The sequence below is a fragment of the Bombina bombina genome, chromosome 1, assembly GCF_027579735.1.
Source record: "Bombina bombina isolate aBomBom1 chromosome 1, aBomBom1.pri, whole genome shotgun sequence".
Taxonomy (NCBI): Eukaryota; Metazoa; Chordata; class Amphibia; order Anura; family Bombinatoridae; genus Bombina; species Bombina bombina.
In genome coordinates, this window is record NC_069499.1 from 855,514,446 (window position 1) to 855,542,041 (window position 27,596).

The following is a 27,596-nucleotide window of genomic DNA, read 5'->3' on the forward strand; positions in this document are numbered from 1 at the left end:
ATCTACCATTGTGTAAGATTGTGTAAGGTAATTGTATCTACCATTGTGTAAGGTAATTGTATCCCAGGCAGAGGGGATGATTTTGGTTGTTTTACAAAACCCTGTGGGTGGTACTAATGTGTAAAAATGTGTATTTAAGAACAATAAACACACAGCTCTGGCTGATATCTGTTTGACCCTCACCATGGAGCTTTGACTCATGCTTGGGGGGAGGGAGAGGGGAAATTTACTGTATGCTGTGCCTCTGAAAGGGAAGATCTACTAAACGGCGGTTTAACCCGTTTATGCTTGGGGGTGCCGTTACAATTGGTGGCAGCGGTGGGATCGTTCCCACAGCCAGAAGGACAGCTACAGGAGACACCATTCCGTGAATTTACAAGTTGGGGGCAATGCATGTCCCAGTATAGCGACCCTAAAAGCAACAGAATGGAACCAGCAGTGTTATATGAGGAGGAGGACCTGGATGCATTAAGGAAAGGCATCTGGTACCAGACCCTGGTTGCCCTGCGGATGCCCTTCCTGGGAGAGCAGCCCCTGGAGGAATGGGTGAAGGAACTAGAGCACCGGGTATGGCAGGAGCTATGGCTGGAGGATGCCTACCAGGCGCTCTGGTGGTATATGGCACAGTATATACCCTGGACAGCCGAGCATGACAAACCAGAGGGAGAGGAGTTTGATGGTCCTGGCTTGTTATGGGAGTACTTTGCAGAGCCTGACTTTGGGAGCCCTGCGCAGACCAGACTTCAGGACATTTTCTATGAGAGGGAGGCTAGGCATGACTGGGCTGACCCCCATGAGGTAGAGCAAGACCTGGCTCACTTAGCAGCCCTGGAGTGGGAACTGGAGCAGAACTACCAAGATCTCTTCCACTCCATTGGGAAGGCTCAGCAGGACAGCAAGGTGAAAGACCCAGATTCAGACTCGTTCAGCTGGGAAGATATTGTGGAGATTTACTGGGAAGGACCCCAGGTGGCCGGTGGAGATGGGACCAAGGTCTCTCCACCGGTCCTGCTGGGAATTGGGAGCCCAGACTCCATCCCCCAGCGGCAGGCTGAGTTACAAGGGGCAGAGACAGTTGGTCCTGTCCCCCAGCAGCAGAGAAATATGCAGGGAATTGGGAGCCCAGACTCCATTCTCCAGCGGCAGGCTGAGTTACAGGGGGCAGAGACAGTTGGTCCTGTCCCCCAGCAGCAGAGTGATATGCAGGGAATTGGGAGCCCAGACTCCATTCCCCAGGGGCAGGCTGAGTTACAGGGGGCAGAGACAGTTGGTTCTGCCCCCCATCTGTAGAGTGAGATGCAGGGGATTGGGAGCCCAGTCTCCATTCTCCAGTGGCTGGAAGAACGTATGGGAGAGGAGCTTGTTACCCCCTCTCCCCAGCGGCAGCTTAACGCACCAGGAGGAGACAGTAAGCCCCACAACTGTGCAGATGGGACCGAGGTCTTTGCACTTACAGCACAGGGGGTAGGGACAGTCGGTCCTGTCCCCCAGCAACAGAGCTGTTTAGCCAAAGGGGAGAGTCGGTCTCCCCCCACAGCAGCATGGTGCTTTGTCAAAAGGGGAGACAGTCTGTCTCCCCCTCCCACAACCAGGCTCCAACCAGGCTACTTCTGTGGTAGCGCTAGCACCAGGGCAGAGTACCGCTGGTCTCTGCCCACTCAGCAACCCACCGAGGCAGCCTGCCAGTCCCCCGCACAGCCGTGGTGAGGCACCTGGACAAGTTTCTCCTCTACCCAGGTGTAGTAACCATTTATTGTGGGTGGGCTGTACTGCTGATTGTGTTTTGTGGGTGGGCTGCTGGACTAACCAGGGCACTGACCGGCAGGAGGTCAGATACCCTGTTAGTCTGTTTGGAAAAGAGGAGAGATGTGAGGAGACCAATCTCGCCACATTGCATTGGAGGAGCCTGGTTGCCGGCTGCTGCCTTTAGACTATGGCCCCATGTTGAAACGCCCAAATTATATCCTGGATAGAAGACTCTGTGGAACTGGTTTTGGGCAGAAAAGCCATGCTTCATTTGGTAACAAAGGACTTCAACCTAACTTTTAAACCCCTGAACCTATTCAAGTGAATTTTGGATATGTTTGTCCCCAAGTTATACTGGTTAAAATTATATAATGTATGTGTGATGTATACTTTTAAAGTTATGAATAATGTGGGAAAACTGTATTTCTCTGCCTATGATAATTACATCAACCATTGTGTAAGGTAGTTGTATCTACCATTGTGTAAGGTAATTGTATCAACCATTGTGTAAGGTAATTGTATCTACCATTGTGTAAGGTAATTGTATCCCAGGCAGAGGGGATGATTTTGGTTGTTTTACAAAACCCTGTGGATGGTACTAATGTGTAAAAATGTGTATTTAAGAACAATAAAACACACAGCTCTGGCTGATATTTGTTTGACCCTCACCATGGAGCTTTGACTCATGCTTGGGGGGAAGGAGAGGGGAAATTTACTGTATGCTGTGCCTCTGAAAGGGAAGATCTACTAAACTGCGGTTTAACCCGTTTATGCTTGGGGGTGCCGTTACACCCATGCTTGAGCCTCTACAGTAAGCAGGGATATTACAGTAAGTACTCTGATAAAGTCAGTAGAATAGGTACATGGCAGTAAGGAAAAGAATATATTTTACAGGGTGTGATGAAACTGCGATAATTGCTATGGTCCCCATTAGACCTCTCTTGCAAAGGTACACAAGGTTCAGATACAACTGTAGCGCCTCCAGAGGAACTTGTTGCAGCAACATGAGCTGGAACAGAAGGAGGTGACAGGTCTGTAACATTTGGTCAAGCCGGGATTGATTATTTTGTAAGGACACTTGGGCAGTCTGTATCTCTTGGATTGATTGGGTAAGAGCCGCTATCTGTTGAGTTATGGCAGTAAGTGCTGCAGATATCCCAGCGGGGTCCATAGTAGACTCAGTTAGTCTGTCAGGTTCAGGTGTCAGGTGGGACCCCAATGGCTTGGGAAATAGCAACAAGTATCACAAGGATAAAATAACACAAGTTACTTGCCTCCAGTATAGGATAACAATACAGCAGACTGGCCCAATAAAATAATGATATCAGGACAGGTGGCTCAGTTCCAGAGATATAAGCATACACAGAAAGGGAAATCCAATAATCATAGTCCAGTAAACAAGCCAAGGGTCAGTACAGGCTGCAAAAGTTAACAACGATAAACAGGCAAAGGTCAGGGCAGGCAGCAAAGGTTCATAAAGATTAAACAGGCAAAGGTCAGATTAGGATATGGAGCAACAGAAATTAAGGAACTGATTACTAGGAAACTCACTCAATAACCGAGTACTGGATACTGTGAAAGGAAGGGCTTTATAGGGCATGGTAATGACAGACAGCTGGTAGGAGGTGTGTACACAAATGCTTATTGAAAATACAGACTTAGGCTGACAAGGAGCATTCTACTGAAGGGGGCAGGGTCATGTAATGTTGGGCTTACGTCAGACGCTTCTTCATAACGGTCTGGAAGCATGGCGGCCACCATGTTAGAAAGGTCACATCGCTCCTTATGTGGCCAGGAGGAAGCTTTCGTAGCAGGGCGTTGGTGCAGCATTTTAGAAAAAAGAGCAAGGTGCAACAGCACTACACTTATAATGTGGGAGATGCTTGTATTATTGAAAGGTATTACCTTTCATAGGCTGGAGTGCTGATGAATGTACAGACTTGTGTGGGTTTGTCAAAAAACAGAATTTATGTTTACCTGATAAATTACTTTCTCCAACGGTGTGTCCGGTCCACGGCGTCATCCTTACTTGTGGGATATTCTCCTCCCCAACAGGAAATGGCAAAGAGCCCAGCAAAGCTGGTCACATGATCCCTCCTAGGCTCCGCCTACCCCAGTCATTCGACCGACGTTAAGGAGGAATATTTGCATAGGAGAAACCATATGATACCGTGGTGACTGTAGTTAAAGAAAATAAATTATCAGACCTGATTAAAAAAACCAGGGCGGGCCGTGGACCGGACACACCGTTGGAGAAAGTAATTTATCAGGTAAACATAAATTCTGTTTTCTCCAACATAGGTGTGTCCGGTCCACGGCGTCATCCTTACTTGTGGGAACCAATACCAAAGCTTTAGGACACGGATGAAGGGAGGGAGCAAATCAGGTCACCTAAATGGAAGGCACCACGGCTTGCAAAACCTTTCTCCCAAAAATAGCCTCAGAAGAAGCAAAAGTATCAAACTTGTAAAATTTGGTAAAAGTGTGCAGTGAAGACCAAGTCGCTGCCCTACATATCTGATCAACAGAAGCCTCGTTCTTGAAGGCCCATGTGGAAGCCACAGCCCTAGTGGAATGAGCTGTGATTCTTTCGGGAGGCTGCCGTCCGGCAGTCTCGTAAGCCAATCTGATGATGCTTTTAATCCAAAAAGAGAGAGAGGTAGAAGTTGCTTTTTGACCTCTCCTTTTACCAGAATAAACAACAAACAAGGAAGATGTTTGTCTAAAATCCTTTGTAGCATCTAAATAGAATTTTAGAGCGCGAACAACATCCAAATTGTGCAACAAACGTTCCTTCTTTGAAACTGGTTTCGGACACAGAGAAGGTACGATAATCTCCTGGTTAATGTTTTTGTTAGAAACAACTTTTGGAAGAAAACCAGGTTTAGTACGTAAAACCACCTTATCTGCATGGAACACCAGATAAGGAGGAGAACACTGCAGAGCAGATAATTCTGAAACTCTTCTAGCAGAAGAAATTGCAACTAAAAACAAAACTTTCCAAGATAATAACTTAATATCAACGGAATGCAAGGGTTCAAACGGAACCCCCTGAAGAACTGAAAGAACTAAATTGAGACTCCAAGGAGGAGTCAAAGGTTTGTAAACAGGCTTAATTCTAACCAGAGCCTGAACAAAGGCTTGAACATCTGGCACAGCTGCCAGCTTCTTGTGAAGTAACACAGACAAGGCAGAAATCTGTCCCTTCAGGGAACTTGCAGATAATCCTTTTTCCAATCCTTCTTGAAGGAAGGATAGAATCTTAGGAATCTTAACCTTGTCCCAAGGGAATCCTTTAGATTCACACCAACAGATATATTTTTTCCAAATTTTGTGGTAAATTTTTCTAGTTACAGGCTTTCTGGCCTGAACAAGAGTATTGATAACAGAATCTGAGAACCCTCGCTTCGATAAGATCAAGCGTTCAATCTCCAAGCAGTCAGCTGGAGTGAAACCAGGTTCGGATGTTCGAACGGACCCTGAACAAGAAGGTCTCGTCTCAAAGGTAGCTTCCAAGGTGGAGCCGATGACATATTCACCAGATCTGCATACCAAGTCCTGCGTGGCCACGCAGGAGCTATCAAGATCACCGACGCCCTCTCCTGATTGATCCTGGCTACCAGCCTGTGGATGAGAGGAAACGGCGGGAACACATAAGCTAGTTTGAAGGTCCAAGGTGCTACTAGTGCATCCACTAGAGCCGCCTTGGGATCCCTGGATCTGGACCCGTAGCAAGGAACTTTGAAGTTCTGACGAGAGGCCATCAGATCCATGTCTGGAATGCCCCACAGCTGAGTGACTTGGGCAAAGATTTCCGGATGGAGTTCCCACTCCCCCGGATGCAATGTCTGACGACTCAGAAAATCCGCTTCCCAATTTTCCACTCCTGGGATGTGGATAGCGGACAGGTGGCAGGAGTGAGACTCCGCCCATAGAATGATTTTGGTCACTTCTTCCATCGCTAGAGAACTCCTTGTTCCCCCCTGATGGTTGATGTACGCAACAGTTGTCATGTTGTCTGATTGAAACCGTATGAACTTGGCCCTCGCTAGCTGAGGCCAAGCCTTGAGAGTATTGAATATCGCTCTCAGTTCCAGAATATTTATCGGTAGAAGAGATTCTTCCCGAGACCAAAGACCCTGAGCTTTCAGGGCTCCCCAGACCGCGCCCCAGCCCATCAGACTGGCGTCGGTCGTGACAATGACCCACTCTGGTCTGCGGAATGTCATCCCTTGTGACAGGTTGTCCAGGGACAGCCACCAACGGAGTGAGTCTCTGGTCCTCTGATTTACTTGTATCTTCGGAGACAAGTCTGTATAATCCCCATTCCACTGACTGAGCATGCACAGTTGTAATGGTCTTAGATGAATGCGCGCAAAAGGAACTATGTCCATTGCCGCTACCATCAACCCGATCACTTCCATGCACTGAGCTATGGAAGGAAGAGGAACGGAATGAAGTATCCGACAAGAGTCTAGAAGCTTTGTCTTTCTGGCCTCTGTCAGAAATATCCTCATTTCTAAGGAGTCTATTATTGTTCCCAAGAAGGGAACCCTTGTTGACGGAGATAGAGAACTCTTTTCCACGTTCACTTTCCATCCGTGAGATCTGAGAAAGGCCAGGACGATGTCCGTGTGAGCCTTTGCTTGAGGAAGGGACGACGCTTGAATCAGAATGTCGTCCAAGTAAGGTACTACAGCAATGCCCCTTGGTCTTAGCACAGCTAGAAGGGACCCTAGTACCTTTGTGAAAATCCTTGGAGCAGTGGCTAATCCGAAAGGAAGCGCCACGAACTGGTAATGCTTGTCCAGGAATGCGAACCTTAGGAACCGATGATGTTCCTTGTGGATAGGAATATGTAGATACGCATCCTTTAAATCCACCGTGGTCATGAATTGACCTTCCTGGATGGAAGGAAGAATAGTTCGAATGGTTTCCATCTTGAACGATGGAACCTTGAGAAACTTGTTTAAGATCTTGAGATCTAAGATTGGTCTGAACGTTCCCTCTTTTTTGGGAACTATGAACAGATTGGAGTAGAACCCCATCCCTTGTTCTCCTAATGGAACAGGATGAATCACTCCCATTTTTAACAGGTCTTCTACACAATGTAAGAATGCCTGTCTTTTTATGTGGTCTAAAGACAACTGAGACCTGTGGAACCTCCCCCTTGGAGGAAGTCCCTTGAATTCCAGAAGATAACCTTGGGAGACTATTTCTAGCGCCCAAGGATCCAGAACATCTCTTGCCCAAGCCTGAGCGAAGAGAGAGAGTCTGCCCCCCACCAGATCCGGTCCCGGATCGGGGGCCAACATTTCATGCAGTCTTGGTAGCAGTGGCAGGTTTCTTGGCCTGCTTTCCCTTGTTCCAGCCTTGCATTGGTCTCCAAGCTGGCTTGGCTTGAGAAGTATTACCCTCTTGCTTAGAGGACGTAGCACCTCGGGCTGGTCCGTTTCTACGAAAGGGACGAAAATTAGGTTTATTTTTTGCCTTGAAAGGCCGATCCTGAGGAAGGGCGTGGCCCTTACCCCCAGTGATATCAGAGATAATCTCTTTCAAGTCAGGGCCAAACAGCGTTTTCCCCTTGAAAGGAATGTTAAGTAGCTTGTTCTTGGAAGACGCATCAGCCGACCAAGATTTCAACCAAAGCGCTCTGCGCGCCACAATAGCAAACCCAGAATTCTTAGCCGCTAACCTAGCCAATTGCAAAGTGGCGTCTAGGGTGAAAGAATTAGCCAATTTGAGAGCATTGATTCTGTCCATAATCTCCTCATAAGGAGGAGAATCACTATCGACCGCCTTTATCAGCTCATCGAACCAGAAACATGCGGCTGTAGCGACAGGGACAATGCATGCAATTGGTTGTAGAAGGTAACCCTGCTGAACAAACATCTTTTTAAGCAAACCTTCTAATTTTTTATCCATAGGATCTTTGAAAGCACAACTATCCTCTATGGGTATAGTGGTGCGTTTGTTTAAAGTGGAAACCGCCCCCTCGACCTTGGGGACTGTCTGCCATAAGTCCTTTCTAGGGTCGACCAAAGGAAACAATTTTTTAAAAATGGGGGGAGGGACGAAAGGAATACCGGGCCTTTCCCATTCTTTATTAACAATGTCCGCCACCCGCTTGGGTATAGGAAAAGCTTCTGGGAGCCCCGGCACCTCTAGGAACTTGTCCATTTTACATAGTTTCTCTGGGATGACCAACTTGTCACAATCATCCAGAGTGGATAATACCTCCTTAAGCAGAATGCGGAGATGTTCCAACTTAAATTTAAATGCAATCACATCAGGTTCAGCCTGTTGAGAAATGTTCCCTGAATCAGTAATTTCTCCCTCAGACAAAACTTCCCTGGCCCCATCAGACTGGGTTAGGGGCCCTTCAGAGATATTAGTATCAGCGTTGCCATGCTCTTCAGTATCTAAAACAGAGCAGCCGCGCTTACGCTGACAAGTGTTCATTTGGGCTAAAATGTTTTTGACAGAATTATCCATTACAGCCGTTAATTGTTGCATAGTAAGGAGTATTGGCGCGCTAGATGTACTAGGGGCCTCCTGAGTGGGCAAGACTCGTGTAGACGAAGGAGGGAATGATGCAGTACCATGCTTACTCCCCTCACTTGAGGAATCATCTTGGGCATCATTGTCATTATCACATAAATCACATTTATTTAAATGAATAGGAATTCTGGCTTCCCCACATTCAGAACACAGTCTATCTGGTAGTTCAGACATGTTAAACAGGCATAAACTTGATAACAAAGTACAAAAACGTTTTAAAATAAAACCGTTACTGTCACTTTAAATTTTAAACTGAACACACTTTATTACTGCAATTGCGAAAAAACATGAAGGAATTGTGCAAAATTCACCAAATTTTCACCACAGTGTCTTAAAGCCTTAAAAGTATTGCACACCAAATTTGGAAGCTTTAACCCTTAAAATAACGGAACCGGAGCAGTTTTAAACTTTAACCCCTTTACAGTCCCTGGTATCTGCTTTGCTGAGACCCAACCAAGCCCAAAGGGGAATACGATACCAAATGACGCCTTCAGAAAGTCTTTTCTAAGTGTCAGAGCTCCTCTCACATGCGACTGCATGCCATGCCTCTCAAAAACAAGTGCGCCACACCGGCGCGAAAATGAGGCTCTGCTTATGCTTTGGGAAAGCCCCTAAGGTATAAGGTGTCTAATACAGTGCCTGCCGATATTATTATATCAAAATACCCAGATAAAATGATTCCTCAAGGCTAAATATGTGTTAATAATGAATCGATTTAGCCCAAAAAAAGTCTACTGTCTTAATAAGCCCTTGTGAAGCCCTTATTTACGATCGTAATAAACATGGCTTACCGGATCCCATAGGGAAAATGACAGCTTCCAGCATTACATCGTCTTGTTAGAATGTGTCATACCTCAAGCAGCAAGAGACTGCATACTGTTCCCCCAACTGAAGTTAATTGCTCTCAACAGTCCTGTGTGGAACAGCCATGGATTTTAGTTACGGTTGCTAAAATCATTTTCCTCAAACAAACAGAAATCTTCATCTCTTTTCTGTTTCTGAGTAAATAGTACATACCAGCACTATTTCAAAATAACAAACTCTTGATTGAATAATAAAAACTACAGTTAAACACTAAAAAACTCTAAGCCATCTCCGTGGAGATGTTGCCTGTACAACGGCAAAGAGAATGACTGGGGTAGGCGGAGCCTAGGAGGGATCATGTGACCAGCTTTGCTGGGCTCTTTGCCATTTCCTGTTGGGGAGGAGAATATCCCACAAGTAAGGATGACGCCGTGGACCGGACACACCTATGTTGGAGAAAAGAAGTTTGTCAAAAAAGAAGTTTGGCAAAATATCTGCCAAACATAACATCATTATCTGGAGATGTGATAAGGTGATATATTTAAAATTTAACATTTATTGATTTATATTAAAATCACAGAACACAAACAACATGAAATTTAAAAACACATAGGAATTTTAGACCTATAAAACTTCGGATTATCCAGTGAATAAAGATAGTTGGTGGATAAAGTTATTCCACAATCAAGTGGATAACACTGAGATTATATTGGCATAAAATGCTATAATATTACAGCGGGGTATATATCCAGATACCGTTGTGTATTTACATTAAGTATCCCTGTTCACAATTATTGTAAAGGACAATAGATTGTATTGGAGCAAATCTATCTTTTTACCTGCTGATCAACTGGATAGGTATGGATAATAGTATATCCAGATATGTTAAATATTGAAAATGGTCCATAGATAAATTGGCCTATTGGCAGATAAAGGATTAATCGAATTTTGGGTTAGCCTGTGTGGCGGATATAAATTACACCAGATTGGTCATATTTATAAATATATTTATGTTTATGTTAATAGGTGTAAGGTTAATAGCTTTATATCAGCTCTGTTAATATTAGTTTATAATATCATATAGTACTAGGATAGCATTATTGCATTTTATACTTGAATACCTTCTTGTGATTTGAAGGATTAATATAGTTGTCTAATTGTACACAAGATAGTTTTAATACTATTATGTTCCTCTAACCAGAGGATGTATGTACTATTGGGGTTGTATTCTTATGTATTTAATGTACCATACTGTAATTAGATTGTCTCTTATCAACTGCTCATGTTACACGTCTAATTACTATAACTCTGATTTGATCCTGAAAATATTCTGTGTTTGTGTGCCAACAGTTAAAATTATGGACCTTCCTGTTAGTGATTTGCTGTAACTTATTTTAAAGTTTTTTCAGAATTGTTGATGTAAACAAAAGATCTATTTGTATGTTTTTAGTTCAGTAGGTACTGAGAATATATTAGATTGCCCCTTAAAACCACATAGATAGGTATTCAGATGTCTCTCAATAAGTATTGTATAGCTGATGTCTCTTGTCAGCTGCTCTTTTACAAGTCAATTCTTTTAATACTCAATGGTTCTGCAAATATTGTGTGATCTTTCTTTTCAAATAACCAACACTAGAAATAGCATATTGATAAGTAATTGCACAATATTACAAGTTCACTATAAATATTGTTAAGATCTATTCAGCAATGATCATGTTAAATCTGAGTTGAATTTATAGTTAAGTAGTCTCCGCTCTATATATGGACTTGAGTACAAGTACTAAGCTTGAGAATTGATCTCTACTGCAGGGCCGCCATCAGGGGGTGACAGGGGTGACTCCTGTCAGGGGCCCAATGAGCCAGGGGGGCCCCATGAGGCAAGAACTTAAAAAAAAAAAAAAAAAAAAAAAAAAAAATTTAATTTTGGCAGCCACCAGTGGGTATTACAGCAGAGTGCTAATTGAGCATGGGAAATGTTATTACAAGGAGTAAAGTATTAGCATTTGAGAGGATTTCTTAGTGTGCACTAAACCACTATGCTCAGTGTGAGACAGACTTGGCACTTTGTACAGTGTGTGCCTGAGTCAGACGGCAGATCACTTTCATTTGAAGAGGAGGTAGGAACTTACTTAGCAAATATTTTTTATTTCTTTGTGCAATTTTGGATTGTAACTTCAGTGTGGTAGTAGTTGTATGGTGGGGCTAGGGATCGATTAAAAACACATTTTTTTTAGCAGCAGTGTATTTATGATTATTTGACAATGCTGCAGAAATTATATATTTAAAACCATGCAGAAATGTTTCCTCCTCAATACACAAATGGTAGATGCCCTTTTATTATATATATTTATATATATATATATATATTTATTATTTTTTATATTACATTCCAGTTTACTGCCCCTTTATGCAAGGACTTTCCAGATGCAAGGAGGCATTTTATCTAAGATTTTTACATCTGCATAAAATTTTATACTCTCAGACTAAGATTGCTTCCTGTTTGAAATGAGACAGGTTAACTTAAAAATGTTCAGTTTACACTACAGCTGACTTAGTTTTGAAATACATACCAACAAGCCTAAATCCTGCATTTAACCAGATCTAATGGTATGAGTACCACAGCTTATGGTCCCACCAAGACCATATAGAGTACAGCATTTTCAAAATCCATAAGTACAGCTGACAGATGGGAAAATTTGTACACTATATTTGAAGTGGTGCTCTTGGTTGGGGAAAATGGGGAAAAAACAAACAAACATATGTCAACCTTTTAAAGGTACTTTTCTTCATCTAGCCATCTACAAAGCTCATTAATGTACAATTTTGAATTCACAGAATTATTTTTGTTTGCACATTTAAAAATATGATTATTTAAAAAGTGATCTCTTAATTTCTGCATTTTTTTTTATCATGCATGTCACACACTGTTGATTTAGGGGATGCAAGGTGCATAAATGTTTCCTCCTGTGAGTGTTTCTGTGGGTGTATGTGTTTATGTCTTTGTGCTTTCGTTTTGTGTCTCTATGTGTATGTATTTTTATCTGTGGGTCTCTCTGTGAGGGTGGGTGTGTATGTCTTTGTGCATTTTCTGCGGATGTATGTGAGGGTGTGTGCATATGTCTTTGAGCTTTTTCTATGGATGTTTCTGTGAGGTTGTTTGTGTGTATGTATGTATGTCTGTGTTTTCTGTGGGTGTCTCTGTGAGGGTGTGTGTATGTCTTTGTGTGTTTTCTGTGGATGTCTCAGTGAGGGTGTGTGTATGTATGTCTTTCTGTGTTTTTTATGTGGTTGTCTCTCTGTGTGTGTGTGTGTGTCTCTTTGTGTGTTTTCTGTGGGTGTCTCTGTGTGTGTATGTGTGTATATGTCTTTGTGTGTTTTCTGAGGCTGTCTCTGTCGGTGTTTCCTTGGGTGTATGTGCAAGTTTGAGTTTGTGTGTGTGTGTGTGTCCATTGTCTATTCCTTTTTAGGACATTTTGACCTTACTACTAATTATTCACATCTTTCTACAGATTTTGAGACTAACAAGACCTTTCTGGAAGTAACCACTCCACCATTTAACCTTTAAATTATTGTTAGGCAGTTCAGGGCCCTTCCTTTCAGCCACTGCATGCTGTTGTCATCATTTAGTTGTCATCTTCCTTTACAAAAAGATAATCAGAACTCCATATTTTGTTTTCTAAATCTCCTTTTTTTACAAAACTGTAGTCTACCTCATTACTTGTCAGGTCAATGTAAACAAGTGCTAAGTGTCTGTTTGGGTTTCTGTGTCTGAGTGTGTTTCTTTGCGTGTTTGCTAGAGTGTCTATATGTGAATCCTTATGTGTGAGTGAGTTTGTGAGTTTCAGTGTATGAGTGTGTCTGTGTGTGTGTGTATGTTACTACCTTTACAACATTTCCAAGTTTAAATAGACAATTAAGAATAAAGTGCATATACGTTTTAGTCACTTGGTCAAAAATTGCACATGTCAAAGGAGGGGGGGGGCCCTGATCAATGGTTGAGTCAGGGGCCCCAAAATTTCTAGTGGCGGCCCTGCCTACAATTATCTACAATTAAACCTAACACTACACTATCAATAAATGAATTAAATACAATATCTACAAATAAATACAATTAAATAAACTAACTAAAGTACAAAAAATAAAAAAGAACTAAGTTACAAAAAATAAAAAAATATTTACAAACATTAGAAAAATATTACAACAATTTTAAACTAATTACACCTACTCTAAGCCCCCTAATAAAATAACAAAGCCCCCCAAAATAAAAAAATGCCCTACCCTATCCTAAATTACAAAAGTTCAAAGCTCTTTTACCTTACCAGCCCTGAACAGGGACCTTTGCGGGGCATGCCCCAAGAAGTTCAGCTCTTTTGCCTGTAAAAAAAAACACATACAATACCCCCCCCCCAACATTACAACCCACCACCCACATACCCCTAATCTAACCCAAACCCCCCTTAAATAAACCTAACACTAAGCCCCTGAAGATCTTCCTACCTTATCTTCACCTCACCGGGTATCACCGATCCGTCCTGGCTCCAAAATCTTCATCCAAGCCCAAGCGGGGGCTAGACATCCATCATCCGACGGCTGAAGAAGTCCAGAAGAGGGTCCAAAGTCTTCATCCTATCCGGGAAGAAGAGTAGATCCGGACCGGCAACCATCTTCTTTCAAGCGGCATCTTCTATCTTCATCCGATGAGGACCGGCTCCATCGTGAAGACCTCCAGCGCGGACCCATCTTCTTCCGACGACGTCCAACTGAAGAATGACTGTTCCTTTAAGGGACGTCATCCAAGATGGCGTCCCTCGAATTCCGATTGGCTGATAGAATCCTATCAGCCAATCGGAATTAAGGTAGGAAAATTCTGATTGACTGATGGAATCAGCCAATCAGAATCAAGTTCAATCCGATTGGCTGATCCGATCAGCCAATCAGATTGAGCTCATATTCTATTGGCTGTTCCGATCAGCCAATAGAATGCGAGCTCAATCTGATTGGCTGATCGGATCAGCCAATCGCATTGAACTTGATTCTGATTGGCTGATTCCATCAGCCAATCAGAATTTTCCTACCTTAATTCCGATTGGCTGATAGAATCCTATCAGCCAATCGGAATTCGAGGGACGCCATCTTGGATGACGTCCCTTAAAGGAACCGTCATTCTTCAGTTGGACGTCGTCGGAAGAAGATGGGTCCGCGCTGGAGGTCTTCACGATGGAGCCGGTCCTCATCGGATGAAGATGCCGCTTGGAAGAAGATGGTTGCCGGTCCGGATCTACTCTTCTTCCCAGATAGGATGAAGACTTTGGACCCTCCTCTGGACTTCTTCAGCCGTCGGATGATGGATGTCTAGCCCCCGCTTGGGCTTGGATGAAGATTTTGGAGCCAGGACGGATCGGTGATACCCGGTGAGGTGAAGATAAGGTAGGAAGATCTTCAGGGGCTTAGTGTTAGGTTTATTTAAGGGGGGTTTGGGTTAGATTAGGGGTATGTGGGTGGTGGGTTGTAATGTGGGGGGGGGTATTGTATGTGTTTTTTTACAGGCAAAAGAGCTGAATTTCTTGGGGCATGCCCCGCAAAGGGCCCTGTTCAGGGCTGGTAAGGTAAAAGAGCTTTGAACTTTTGTAATTTAGAATAGGGTAGGGCATTTTTTTTATTTTGGGGGGCTTTGTTATTTTATTAGGGGGCTTAGAGTAGGTGTAATTAGTTTAAAATTGTTGTAATATTTTTCTAATGTTTGTAAATATTTTTTTATTTTTTGTAACTTAGTTCTTTTTTATTTTTTGTACTTTAGTTAGTTTATTTCATTGTAGTTATTTGTAGATATTGTATTTAATTCATTTATTGATAGTGTAGTGTTAGGTTTAATAGTAACTTAGGTTAGGATTTATTTTACAGGTAAATTTGTAATTATTTTAACTATTTTAGCTATTAAATAGTTCTTAACTATTTAATAGCTATTGTACCTGGTTAAAATAAATACACAGTTACCTGTAAAATAAATATAAATCCTAAAATAGCTATAATATAATTATAATTTATATTGTAGCTATATTAGGTTTTATTTTACAGGTAAGTATTTAGCTTTAAATAGGAATCATTTATTTAATAAGAGTTAATTTATTTCGTTAGATTTAAATTATATTTAACTTAGGGGGGGGTTAGGGTTAGACTTAGCTTTAGGGGTTAATCCATTTATTACAGTAGCGGCGAGATTCGGTCGGCAGATTAGGGGTTAATAATTGAAGTTAGGTGTCGGCGATGTTAGGGAGGGCAGATTAGGGGTTAATACTATTTATTATAGGGTTATTGAGGCGGGAGTGAGGCGGATTAGGGGTTAATAACTTTATTATAGTAGCGGTGCGGTCCGCTCGGCAGATTAGGGGTTAATAAGTGTAGGCAGGTGGAGGCGACGTTGAGGGGGGAAGATTAGGGGTTAATAAATATAATATAGGGGTCGGAGGTTTTAGGGGCAGCAGATTAGGGGTACATAAGTATAACGTAGGTGGCGATCGGCAGATTAGGGGTTAATTATTGTAAGTAGCTGGCGGCGACGTTGTGGGGGGCAGGTTAGGGGTTAATAAATATAATATAGGGGTCGGAGGTTTTAGGGGCAGCAGATTAGGGGTACATAAGTATAACGTAGGTGGCGATCGGCAGATTAGGGGTTAATTATTGTAAGTAGCTGGCGGCGACGTTGTGGGGGGGCAGGTTAGGGGTTAATAAATATAATATAGGGGTCGGCGGTGTTAGGGGCAGCAGATTAGGGGTACATAAGTATAACGTAGGTGGCGGTCGGCAGATTAGGGGTTAAAAAAATTTAATTGAGTGGCGGCGATGTGGAGGGACCTCGGTTTAGGGGTACATAGGTAGATTATGGGTGTTAGTGTACTTTAGACCACAGTAGTTAAGAGCTTTATGAACCGGCGTTAGCCCAGAAAGCTCTTAACTACTGACTTTTTTCTGCGGCTGGAGTTTTGTCGTTAGATTTCTAACGCTCACTTCAGACACGACTCTAAATACCGGAGTTAGAAAGATCCCATTGAAAAGATAGGATACGCAATTGACGTAAGGGGATCTGCGGTATGGAAAAGTCGCGGCTAAAAAGTGAGCGTTAGACCCTTTCCTGACTGACTCCAAATACCGGCGGTAGCCTAAAACCAGCGTTAGGAGCCTCTAACGCTGGTTTTCACGGCTACCGCCAAACTCTAAATCTAGGCCTTTGTTTCTACAGTTTCCTGTCATTTGGTTTATTTGATTTTTCAATTCTTTTGATTTGAGTGCGGAGACATTAACATATATATATATATATATATATATATATATATATATATATATATATATATATATATATATATATATATATATATATATATATATATTAGGGCTGGGCGATATGGGCAAAAAAAAATCATGATTTTCTTATAAATGACTATAACACCTTCATTTTGCATTCTAAAGTTTATTTAACACTACAGAATCTTAATGTACATGTTTCTCAATGTCCAATACAATCTTGGAGCATAAAAATACAAACCACAAAATGGTTAAATTAAAATTTGCTGCCTGTGATGTGATTAAATAGTAGCCACTAGCCAGTTATTAGGTCTTATGACAGTCATTCTAACTGTGGACGGTGGTATGATTAACAAATGAAGCAGTATAAGCCACATACACACAATTATATATATATATATATATATATATACATACACACACACACATATATATATAATATACAATCACATACACAGTTGCACACATATATATAAATAAATAAACATTGTAGATGCAGTTAAGTTAACCCAGTAGCAGAGGGGACTGCAGTTTTAGCCTTTTTGGGAGCCGTGGGGTTCACTGCATCTGCTATGTATTTGAGCCGTTTTTCAGCGGAGCAGGAGATTGTGTTAGAGGTTCCATAATGTTTCATACCCTAAGTTTCAGACTGCAGATGTCCCTAGGGGGAAATATAAGTAAGTGGCTTTCTCTCCTGTTCATTCCAGTATGTTCTCTGCTTTTAGACTTCTAGATTGATCGGCTGCTTATGAGAACAGAAAGTGAAAATAAAAAACAGAATTTATGCTTACCTGATAAATTTATTTCTCTTGTGGTGTATCCAGTCCACGGATCATCCATTACTTGTGGGATATTCTCCTTCCCAACAGGAAGTTGCAAGAGGATCACCCACAGCAGAGCTGCTACATAGCTCCTCCCCTAACTGCCATATCCAGTCATTCGACCGAAAACAAGCAGAGAAAGGAGAAACCATAGGGTGCAGTGGTGACTGTAGTTTAAAATTAAAAAATACCGGCCTTAAAATGACAGGGCGGGCCGTGGACTGGATACACCACAAGAGAAATAATTTTATCAGGTAAGCATAAATTATGTTTTCTCTTGTAAGGTGTATCCAGTCCACGGATCATCCATTACTTGTGGGATACCAATACCAAAGCTAAAGTACACGGATGAAGGGAGGGACAAGGCAGGTACTTAAACGGAAGGTACCACTGCCCGTAAAACCTTTCTCCCAAAAATAGCCTCCGAAGAAGCAAAAGTATCAAATTTGTAGAATTTTGAAAAAGTATGAAGCGAAGACCAAGTCGCCGCCTTGCAAATCTGTTCAACAGAAGCCTCATTTTTAAAGGCCCATGTGGAAGCCACATTTCTAGTAGAATGAGCTGTAATCCTTTCAGGAGGCTGCTGGCCAGCAGTCTCATAGGCTAAGCGGATTATGCTTCTTAACCAAAAAGAAAAAGAGGTTGCCGAAGCCTTTTGACCTCTCCTCTGTCCAGAGTAGACAACAAACAAAGCAGATATTTGACGAAAATCTTTAGTAGCTTGTAAGTAAAACTTTAAAGCACGAACCACGTCCAGATTGTGTAATAGACGTTCCTTCTTTGAAGAAGGATTAGGACACAAAGACGGAACAACAATCTCTTGCTTGATATTCTTATTAGATACCACCTTAGGTAAAAACCCAGGTTTGGTACGCAGAACTACCTTATCTGCATGGAAGATCAGATAAGGAGAATCACATTGTAAGGCAGATAACTCGGAAACTCTACGAGCCGAGGAAATAGCTACCAAAAAAAGAACTTTCCAAGATAAAAGTTTGATATCTATGGAATGAAGAGGTTCAAACGGAATCCCCTGAAGAACTTTAAGAACCAAATTTAAGCTCCAAGGTGGAGCAACAGGTTTAAACACAGGCTTGATTCTAACTAAAGCCTGACAAAATGCCTGAACGTCTGGAACATCCGCCAGACGCTTGTGCAAAAGAATAGACAGCGCAGAAATCTGTCCCTTTAAGGAACTAGCTGACAATCCTTTTTCCAATCCTTCTTGGAGAAAAGATAATATCCTGGGAATCCTGACCTTACTCCATGAGTAGCCCTTGGATTCACACCAATAAAGATATTTACGCCATATCTTATGATAGATTTTCCTGGTGACAGGCTTTCGTGCCTGAATTAAGGTATCAATGACTGACTCCGAGAAACCACGCTTTGACAAAATCAAGCGTTCGATCTCTAGGCAGTCAAACTCAGAGAAATTAGATTTGGATGGTTGAAAGGACCTTGAAGTAGAAGGTCCTGTCTCAGCGGCAGAGTCCATGGTGGAAAGGATGACATGTCCACCAGATCTGCATACCAAGTCCTGCGTGGCCACGCAGGCGCTATCAAGATCACCGATGCTCTCTCCTGCTTGATTTTGGCAATCAGGCGAGAGAGCAGAGGAAACGGTGGAAACACATAAGCCAGGTTGAAGGACCAAGGCTCTGCTAGAGCATCTATCAGCGTTGCCTTGGGGTCCCTGGACCTGGATCCGTAACAAGGAAGCTTGGCATTCTGGCGAGACGCCATGAGATCCAGTTCTGGCAATTGTGCAAACACCTCCGGATGGAGCTCCCACTCCCCCGGATGAAAAGTCTGTCGACTTAGAAAATCCGCCTCCCAGTTCTCTACACCTGGGATATGGATAGCTGATAGGTGGCAAGAGTGAATCTCTGCCCAGCGAATTATCTTTGAGACTTCTAACATCGCTAGGGAACTCCTTGTTCCCCCTTGATGGTTGATGTAAGCCACAGTCGTGATGTTGTCCGACTGAAATCTGATGAACCTCATTGTCGCTAGCTGAGGCCAAGCCTGAAGAGCATTGAATATCGCTCTTAGTTCCAGAATGTTTATTGGAAGGAGTGTCTCCTCCTGAGTCCACGATCCCTGAGCCTTCAGGGAGTTCCAGACTGCTCCCCAGCCTAGAAGGCTGGCATCTGTCGTTACAATTGTCCAATCTGGCCTGAAAAGGTCATTCCCTTGGACAGATGGACCCGAGATAGCCACCAGAGAAGAGAATCCCTGGTCTCTTGATCCAGATTTAGTAGAGGGGACAAATCTGTGTAATCCCCATTCCACTGACTGAGCATGCATAGTAGCAGCGGCCTGAGATGTCGGCGTGCAAACGGCACTATGTCCATTGCCGCTACCATTAAGCCGATTACTTCCATGCACTGAGCCACAGAAGGGCGAGGAATGGAATAAAGAACACAACAGGAATTTAGAAGTTTTGATAACCTGGACTCCGTCAGGTAAATTTTCATTTCTACAGAATCTATCAGAGTCCCTAGGAAGGAAACTCTTGTGAGGGGGGATAGAGAACTCTTTTCCTCGTTCACCTTCCACCCATGCGACCTCAGAAATGCCAACACTATGTCCGTATGAGACTTGGCAATTTGGAAGTTTGACGCCTGAATCAGGATGTCGTCTAAATAAGGGGCCACTGCTATGCCCCGCGGCCTTAGGACTGCCAGAAGCGACCCCAGAACCTTCGTAAAAATTCTTGGGGCTGTAGATAACCCAAAGGGAAGAGCTACAAACTGGTAATGCCTGTCTAGGAAGGCAAACCTGAGAAACCGATGATGATCTTTGTGTATCGGAATGTGAAGATAAGCATCCTTTAAATCCACTGTAGTCATGTATTGACCCTCCTGGATCATAGGTAGGATGGTACGAATAGTCTCCATCTTGAATGATGGAACTCTGAGGAATTTGTTTAAGATCTTTAGATCCAAAATTGGTCTGAAGGTTCCCTCTTTTTTGGGAACCACAAACAGATTTGAGTGAAATCCCTGTCCCTCCTTTGGAACTGGATGGATCACTCCCATAACTAGGAGGTCTTGTACACAGTGTAAGAATGCCTCTCTTTTTATCTGGTTTGCAGATAATTGTGAAAGGTGAAATCTCCCTTTTGGGGGGGAAGCCTTGAAGTCCAGAAGATATCCCAGGGATATAATTTCCAACGCCCAGGGATCCTGGACATCTCTTGCCCACGCCTGGGCGAAGAGCGAAAGTCTGCCCCCTACTAGATCCGTTACCGGATAGGGGGCCGTTCCTTCATGCTGTCTTAGAGGCAGCAGCAGGCTTTTTGGCCTGCTTACCTTTGTTCCAGGTCTGGTTAGGTCTCCAGACCGTCTTGGACTGAGCAAAAGTTCCCTCTTGTTTTGCATTAGAGGTAGTTAATGCCGCACTTGCCTTGAAGTTTCGAAAGGCACGAAAATTAGACTGTTTGGCCCTTGATTTGGACCTATCCTGAGGAAGGGAATGACCTTTTCCTCCAGTGATATCAGCAATAATCTCCTTCAAACCAGGCCCGAATAGGGTCTGCCCCTTGAAGGGAATGTTAAGCAGCTTAGACTTTGAAGTAACGTCTGCTGACCATGATTTAAGCCATAGCGCTCTGCGCGCCTGGATAGCAAAACCAGAATTCTTAGCCGTTAGTTTAGTCAAATGAACAATGGCATCAGAAACAAAAGAATTGGCTAGCTTATATGCTCTAAGCTTGTCAAGTATGTCATCCAATGGAGTCGCTACCTGTAAAGCCTCTTCCAGAGACTCAAACCAGAACGCAGCAGCAGCAGTGACAGGAGCAATGCATGCAAGGGGCTGTAGGATAAAACCTTGTTGAATAAACATTTTCTTAAGGTAACCCTCTAACTTTTTATCCATTGGATCTAAGAAAGCACAACTGTGCTCGACAGGGATAGTAGTACGCTTTGCTAGAGTAGAAACTGCTCCCTCCACCTTAGGAACTGTCTGCCATAAGCCCCGTGTGGTGGCGTCTATTGGAAACATTTTTCTAAAAGTAGGAGGGGGAGAGAATGGCACACCTGGTCTATCCAATTCCTTAGTAATAATTTCTGTAAACCTTTTAGGTATTGGAAAAACATCAGTGCACACCGGCACTGCATAGTATTTATCCAGTCTACACAATTTCTCTGGCACTGCAATTGTATCACAGTCATTCAGAGCAGCTAAAACCTCCCTGAGAAACACGCGGAGGTGTTCAAGCTTAAATTTAAATGTAGAGATATCAGAATCAGGTTGCATCATCTTCCCTGAGTCAGAAACATCACCCACAGAAAGAAGCTCTCCTTCTTCAGCTTCTGCATATTGTGAGGCAGTATCAGACATAGCTCTTAAAGCCTCAGTATGCTCTATATTTCGTCCCACTCCAGCTATCTCGCTTTCCTCTAAATTCAGGTAGTCTGGCTAATACCGCTGACATGGTATTATCCATGACTGCCGCCATGTCTTGTAAAGTAAACACTATGGGCGCCCTACATGTACTTGGCGCCATTTGAGCGTGAGTCCCTTGAGCGGGAGTCAAAGGATCTGACACGTGGGGAGAGTTAGTCGGCATAACTTCCCCCTCGTCAGATTCCTCTGGTGATAAATTTTTTAAAGACAGAATATGATCTTTATTGCTTAAAGTGAAATCAGTACATTTGGTACACATTCTAAGAGGGGGCTCCACAATGGCTTTTAAACATAATGAACAAGGAGTTTCCTCTATGTCAGACATGTTTGTACAGACTAGCAATGAGACTAGCAAGCTTGGAAAACACTTTAAATCAAGTTAACAAGCAAATATAAGAAACGGTACTGTGCCTTTAAGAGAAATTGTCAGAATTTGAAAAAAACAGTGAAAAAAGGCAGTAAATCAAACGAAATTTTTACAGTGTGTATAATAATCTAACAGAGCATTGCACCCACTTGCAAATGGATGATTAACCCCTTAGTTCAAAAAACGGATCAAAAAAACGATATAGACGTTTTTTAACAGTCACACCAAACTGCCACAGCCTTGCTGTGGGCCTACCTTCCCCAACAAACGATTTTGGAAACCCTAAGAGCCCTTTAGAGATGTCCTATAACATTCAGGGGACTCCTGGAGGAAGCTGGATGTCTCAGTCTGTAAAAGTTACTGCGCAAAAAAGCGCTAAATTAGGCCCCTCCCACTCATAGTAACACAGTGGAAAGCCTCAGGAAACTGTTTCTAGTCAAATTTAAGCCAGCCATGTGGAAAAAACTAGGCCCCAATAAAGTTTTAGCACCAAAGTATATATAAAAATATTTAAACATGCCAGCAAACGTTTTATATTGTAAATATAAAAGAGTATTACCTCAGAAAGTAAGCATGATACCAGTCACTATTAAATCACTGTATTCAGGCTTACCTTACATAATTTTGGTATCAGCAGCATTTTCTAGCATTCACATCTTCTAGAAAAATCTTAACTGCACATACCTCATAGCAGGATAACCTGCACGCCATTCCCCCGCTGAAGTTACCTCTCTCTTCAGTCATGTGTGAGAACAGCAATGGATCTTAGTTACAACCTGCTAAGATCATAGAAATCACAGGCAGATTCTTCTATTTCTCTGCCTGGGACAAAATAGTACAACTCCGGTACCATTTAAAAAACAGAATTTATGTTTACCTGATAAATTTCTTTCTCCAACGGTGTGTCCGGTCCACGGTTTCATCCATTCTTGTGGGATATTCTCTTCCCCTACAGGAAATGGCAAAGAGAGCACCCAGCAAGAGCTGTCCATATAGACCCTCCTCTGGCTCCGCCCCCCAGTCATTCGACCGACGGTTAGGAGAAAAACAGAATTTATGTTTACCTGATAAATTTCTTTCTCCAACGGTGTGTCCGGTCCACGGCGTCATACTTACTTGTGGGATATTCTCCTCCCCAACAGGAAATGGCAAAGAGCCCAGCAAAGCTGGTCACATGATCCCTCCTAGGCTCCGCCTACCCCAGTCATTCGACCGACGTTAAGGAGGAATAATAGCATAGGAGAAACCATATGGTACCGTGGTGACTGTAGTTAAAGAAAATAAATTATCAGACCTGATTAAAAAACCAGGGCGGGCCGTGGACCGGACACACCGTTGGAGAAAGAAATTTATCAGGTAAACATAAATTCTGTTTTCTCCAACATTGGTGTGTCCGGTCCACGGCTTCATCCTTACTTGTGGGAACCAATACCAAAGCTTTAGGACACGGATGAAGGGAGGGAGCAAATCAGGTTACCTAAACAGAAGGCACCACGGCTTGCAAAACCTTTCTCCCAAAAACAGCCTCCGAAGAAGCATGAGTATCGAATTTGTAAAATTTGGCAAAAGTATGCAGAGAAGACCAAGTCGCTGCCTTACAGATCTGATCAACAGAAGCCTCGTTCTTGAAGGCCCATGTGGAAGCCACAGCTCTAGTAGAATGAGCTGTAATTCGTTCAGGAGGCTGCCGTCCGGCAGTCTCATAAGCCAATCGGATGATGCTTTTCAGCCAAAAAGAAAGAGAGGTAGCAGTAACTTTCTGCCCTCTCCTCTTACCAGAATACACGACAAACAAGGATGAAGTTTGTCTGAAATCCTTTGTTGCTTCTAAATAGAATTTCAAAGCACGGACCACATCTAGGTTGTGTAACAAACGTTCCTTCTTCGAAACTGGATTCGGACATAGGGAAGGAACAACTATTTCCTGGTTAATATTCCTGTTGGAAACTACTTTTGGAAGAAAACCAGGTTTGGTACATAAAACTACCTTATCTGCATGAAATACCAGATAGGGAGGAGTACACTGTAAAGCAGATAATTCAGAAACTCTTCTAGCAGAAGAAATAGCAACTAAAAACAAGGAGGAGTCAAAGGTCTGTAGACAGGCTTGATTCTGACTAAAGCCTGTACAAACACCTGTATATCTGGCACTGCTGCCAGACGTTTGTACAAAACAGACAGAGCAGATATCTGTCCTTTTAGAGAACTAGCTGACAAACCTTTATCCAAACCCTCTTGGAGAAAGGAAAGTATCCTCGGAATTTTAATTTTACTCCAAGAGTATCCCTTGGAGTCGCACCAACAGATATATTTTTTCCATATCTTATGGTAAATTTTCCTAGTCACAGGCTTCCTGGCCTGAATCAGAGTATCTATAACCGAATCTGAAAACCCACGCTTAGATAGAATCAAGCGTTCAATTTCCAAGCAGTCAGTTGCAGAGAGACTAGATTTGGATGTTCGAACGGACCTTGTACTAGAAGATCCTGTCTCAAAGGTAGCTTCCATGGTGGAGCCGATGACATATTCACCAGGTCTGCATACCAAGTTCTGCGTGGCCACGCAGGAGCTATCAGTATCACCGAGGCCTTCTCCTGTTTGATCCTGGCTACAAGCCTGGGAAGGAGAGGGAACGGTGGAAACACATAAGCTAGATTGAACGACCAAGGCGCCACCAATGCATCCACTAGTATCGCCTTGGGATCCCTGGATCTGGAACCGTAACGAGGAACCTTGTAGTTCTGACGAGACGCCATCAGATCCATATCTGGAGTGCCCCATAGTTGAGTTAACTGGGCAAAGACCTCCGGGTGGAGTTCTGACGACTCAAATAATCCGCCTTCTAGTTGTCTACTCCTGGGATGTGAATTGCAGATAGATGGCAGGAGTGATCCTCCTCCCATTTGATGATCTTGGATACCTCTCTCATCGCCAAGGAACTCTTTGTTCCCCCCTGATGATTGATGTACGCTACAGTCGTCATGTTGTCCGACTGAAATCTTATGAATCCGGCCTCCGCTAGTTGAGGCCAAGCCAGGAGCGCATTGAATATCGCTCTCAGTTCCAAAATGTTTATCGGGAGAAGAGACTTTTCCCGAGACCATAGACCCTGAGCTTTCAGGGAGTCCCAGACCGCGCCCCAGCCTAAGAGACTGGCGTTGGTCGTGACAATGACCCACTCTGGTCTGCGGAAACTCATTCCCTGAGACAGGTGATCCTGAGTCAACCACCAGCGGAGTGATTCTCTGGTTACCTGGTCTACTTGAATCTGGGGAGACAAGTCTGCATAATCCCCATTCCACTGTTTGAGCATGCACAGTTGCAATGGTCTTAGATGAATTCGAGCAAAAGGAACCACGTCCATTGCTGCAACCATTAACCCTATTACCTCCATGCACTGAGCTATGGAAGGCAGAGGAATAGATTGAAGAACTTGACAAGCGTTTAGAAGCTTTAACTTTATGACCTCTGTCAGAAATATTTTCATTTTTACAGAATCTATTATTGTTCCCAAAAAGGGAACTCTTGTTGACGGAGACAGGGAACTCTTTTCTATGTTCACCTTCCACCCGTGAGACCTGAGAAAGGCTAATACAATGTCTGTATGAGCCCTTGCTTTGGAAAGAGACGACACTTGGATTAGAATGCCGTCTAGGCAAGGTGCTACAGCAATGCCCCTCGGCCTTAGCACCGCTAGAAGGGACCCTAGCACCTTTGTGAAAATTCTGGGAGCAGTGGCTAAACCGAATGGAAGAGCCACGAACTGATAATGTTTGTCCAGAAAGGCGAACCTCAGGAACTGATGATCTTTGCGGATAGGAATATGCAGGTACGCATCCTTTAAATCCACGGTAGTCATATATTGACCCTCCTGGATTGTTGGTAAAATCGTCCGAATGGTTTCCATTTTGAAAGATGGAACTCTGAGGAATTTGTTTAGAATTTTTAAATCCAGAATTGGTCTGAAGGTTCCCTCTTTTTTGGGAACTACGAACAGGTTTGAGTAAAAACCCAGGCCTTGTTCCGCTGTTGGAACTGGGTGTATCACTCCCATCTTTAATAGGTCTCCTACGCAATGTAAGAATGCCTGTCTTTTTATCTGGTCTGAAGATAAGCGAGACATGTGGAACCTTCCCCTTGGAGGAAGTTCCTTGAACTCTAGAAGATACCCCTGAGAGACTATTTCTAGTGCCCAGGGATCCAGAACATCTCTTGCCCAAGCCTGAGCAAAGAGAGAAAGTCTGCCCCCTACTAGATCCGGTCCCGGATCGGGGGCTACCCCTTCATGTCTTGGTAGCAGCAGCAGGCTTCTTGGCCTGTTTACCCTTGTTCCAGCCTTGCAATGGTTTCCATGCTGGTTTAGTCTGGGAAGCGTTGCCTTCTTGTCTAGAAGCTGCAGAGTTAGGATTTGGTCCGTTCCTGAAATTGCGAAAGGAACGAAAATTAGATTTGTTCTTAGCCTTGAAAGGCTTATCCTGTGGGAGGGCATGGCCCTTACCACCAGTAATATCAGAAATAATCTCTTTCAATTCCGGCCCAAAAAGGGTCTTACCCTTGAAAGGAATATTAAGCAATTTAGTTTTGGACGACACATCCGCCGACCAAGATTTTAGCCAAAGCGCTCTGCGCGCCACTATAGCAAAACCTGAATTTTTCGCTGCTAACTTAGCCAATTGGAAAGTGGCATCCAAGATAAAGGAATTAGCCAACTTCAGTGCGTGAATTCTGTCCATGACTTCATCATATGGAGTCTCTTTTTGAAGCAAATTTTCTAGTTCCTCGAACCAAAAAGACGCTGCCGTGGTGACAGGAATAATGCACAAAATAGGTTGAAGAAGGAAACCTTGCTGGACAAATATCTTTTTTAGCAATCCTTCCAATTTCTTATCCATAGGATCTTTGAAAGAACAACTGTTCTCAATAGGAATAGTTGTGCGCTTGGCTAGCGTTGAAACTGCCCCCTCAACCTTAGGAACCGTTTGCCATGCGGGTCGACAATGGGGAACATTTTCTTGAATATAGGAGGTGGAACAAAATGTATACCTGGTCTTTCCCACTCCTTAGTCACTATGTCCGCCACCCTCTTGGGTATCGGAAATGCATCAGCGTGCACTGGGACCTCTAAGAATTTGTCCATTTTGCACAGCTTCTCTGGAATTACCAAAGAATCACAATCATCGAGCGTAGTTAGCACCTCCTTAAGCAGGTCGCGGAGATGTTCTAACTTAAATTTAAATGTCCCGATATCAGGTTCTGCCTGCTGTGAAACTTTTCCTGAATGAAAAACCTCCCCTTCAGACAGACCCTCCCTCACTGCCAATTTAGATTGATGTGAGGGTACAACAGATAAGTTATCGTCAGCGTCAACTTGCTCATCCTCTGTGTTTAAAACTGAGCAATCACGCTTTCTAGGAAATGATGGCAGTTTGAATAATAAATTTGCTATAGAATTATCCATTACTGCAGTTAATTGCTGCATAGTAACAAGCATTGGCGCGCTAGATGTACTAGGTATCGCCTGCGCGGGCAAAACTGGTGTTGACACAGAAGGAGAGGATGAGGAACTATCCCCACTATCTTCA

The 27,596-nt window shown here is 43.2% G+C and overlaps 1 protein-coding gene across 6 annotated transcripts in view; it reads right to left on the reverse strand.

The window, feature by feature from the left end:
- The window catches only part of CHD9 (chromodomain helicase DNA binding protein 9), a 648,673-nt gene that overhangs the window by 559,041 nt on the left and 62,036 nt on the right, over window positions 1-27,596 (reverse strand). The window lies entirely within an intron of this gene.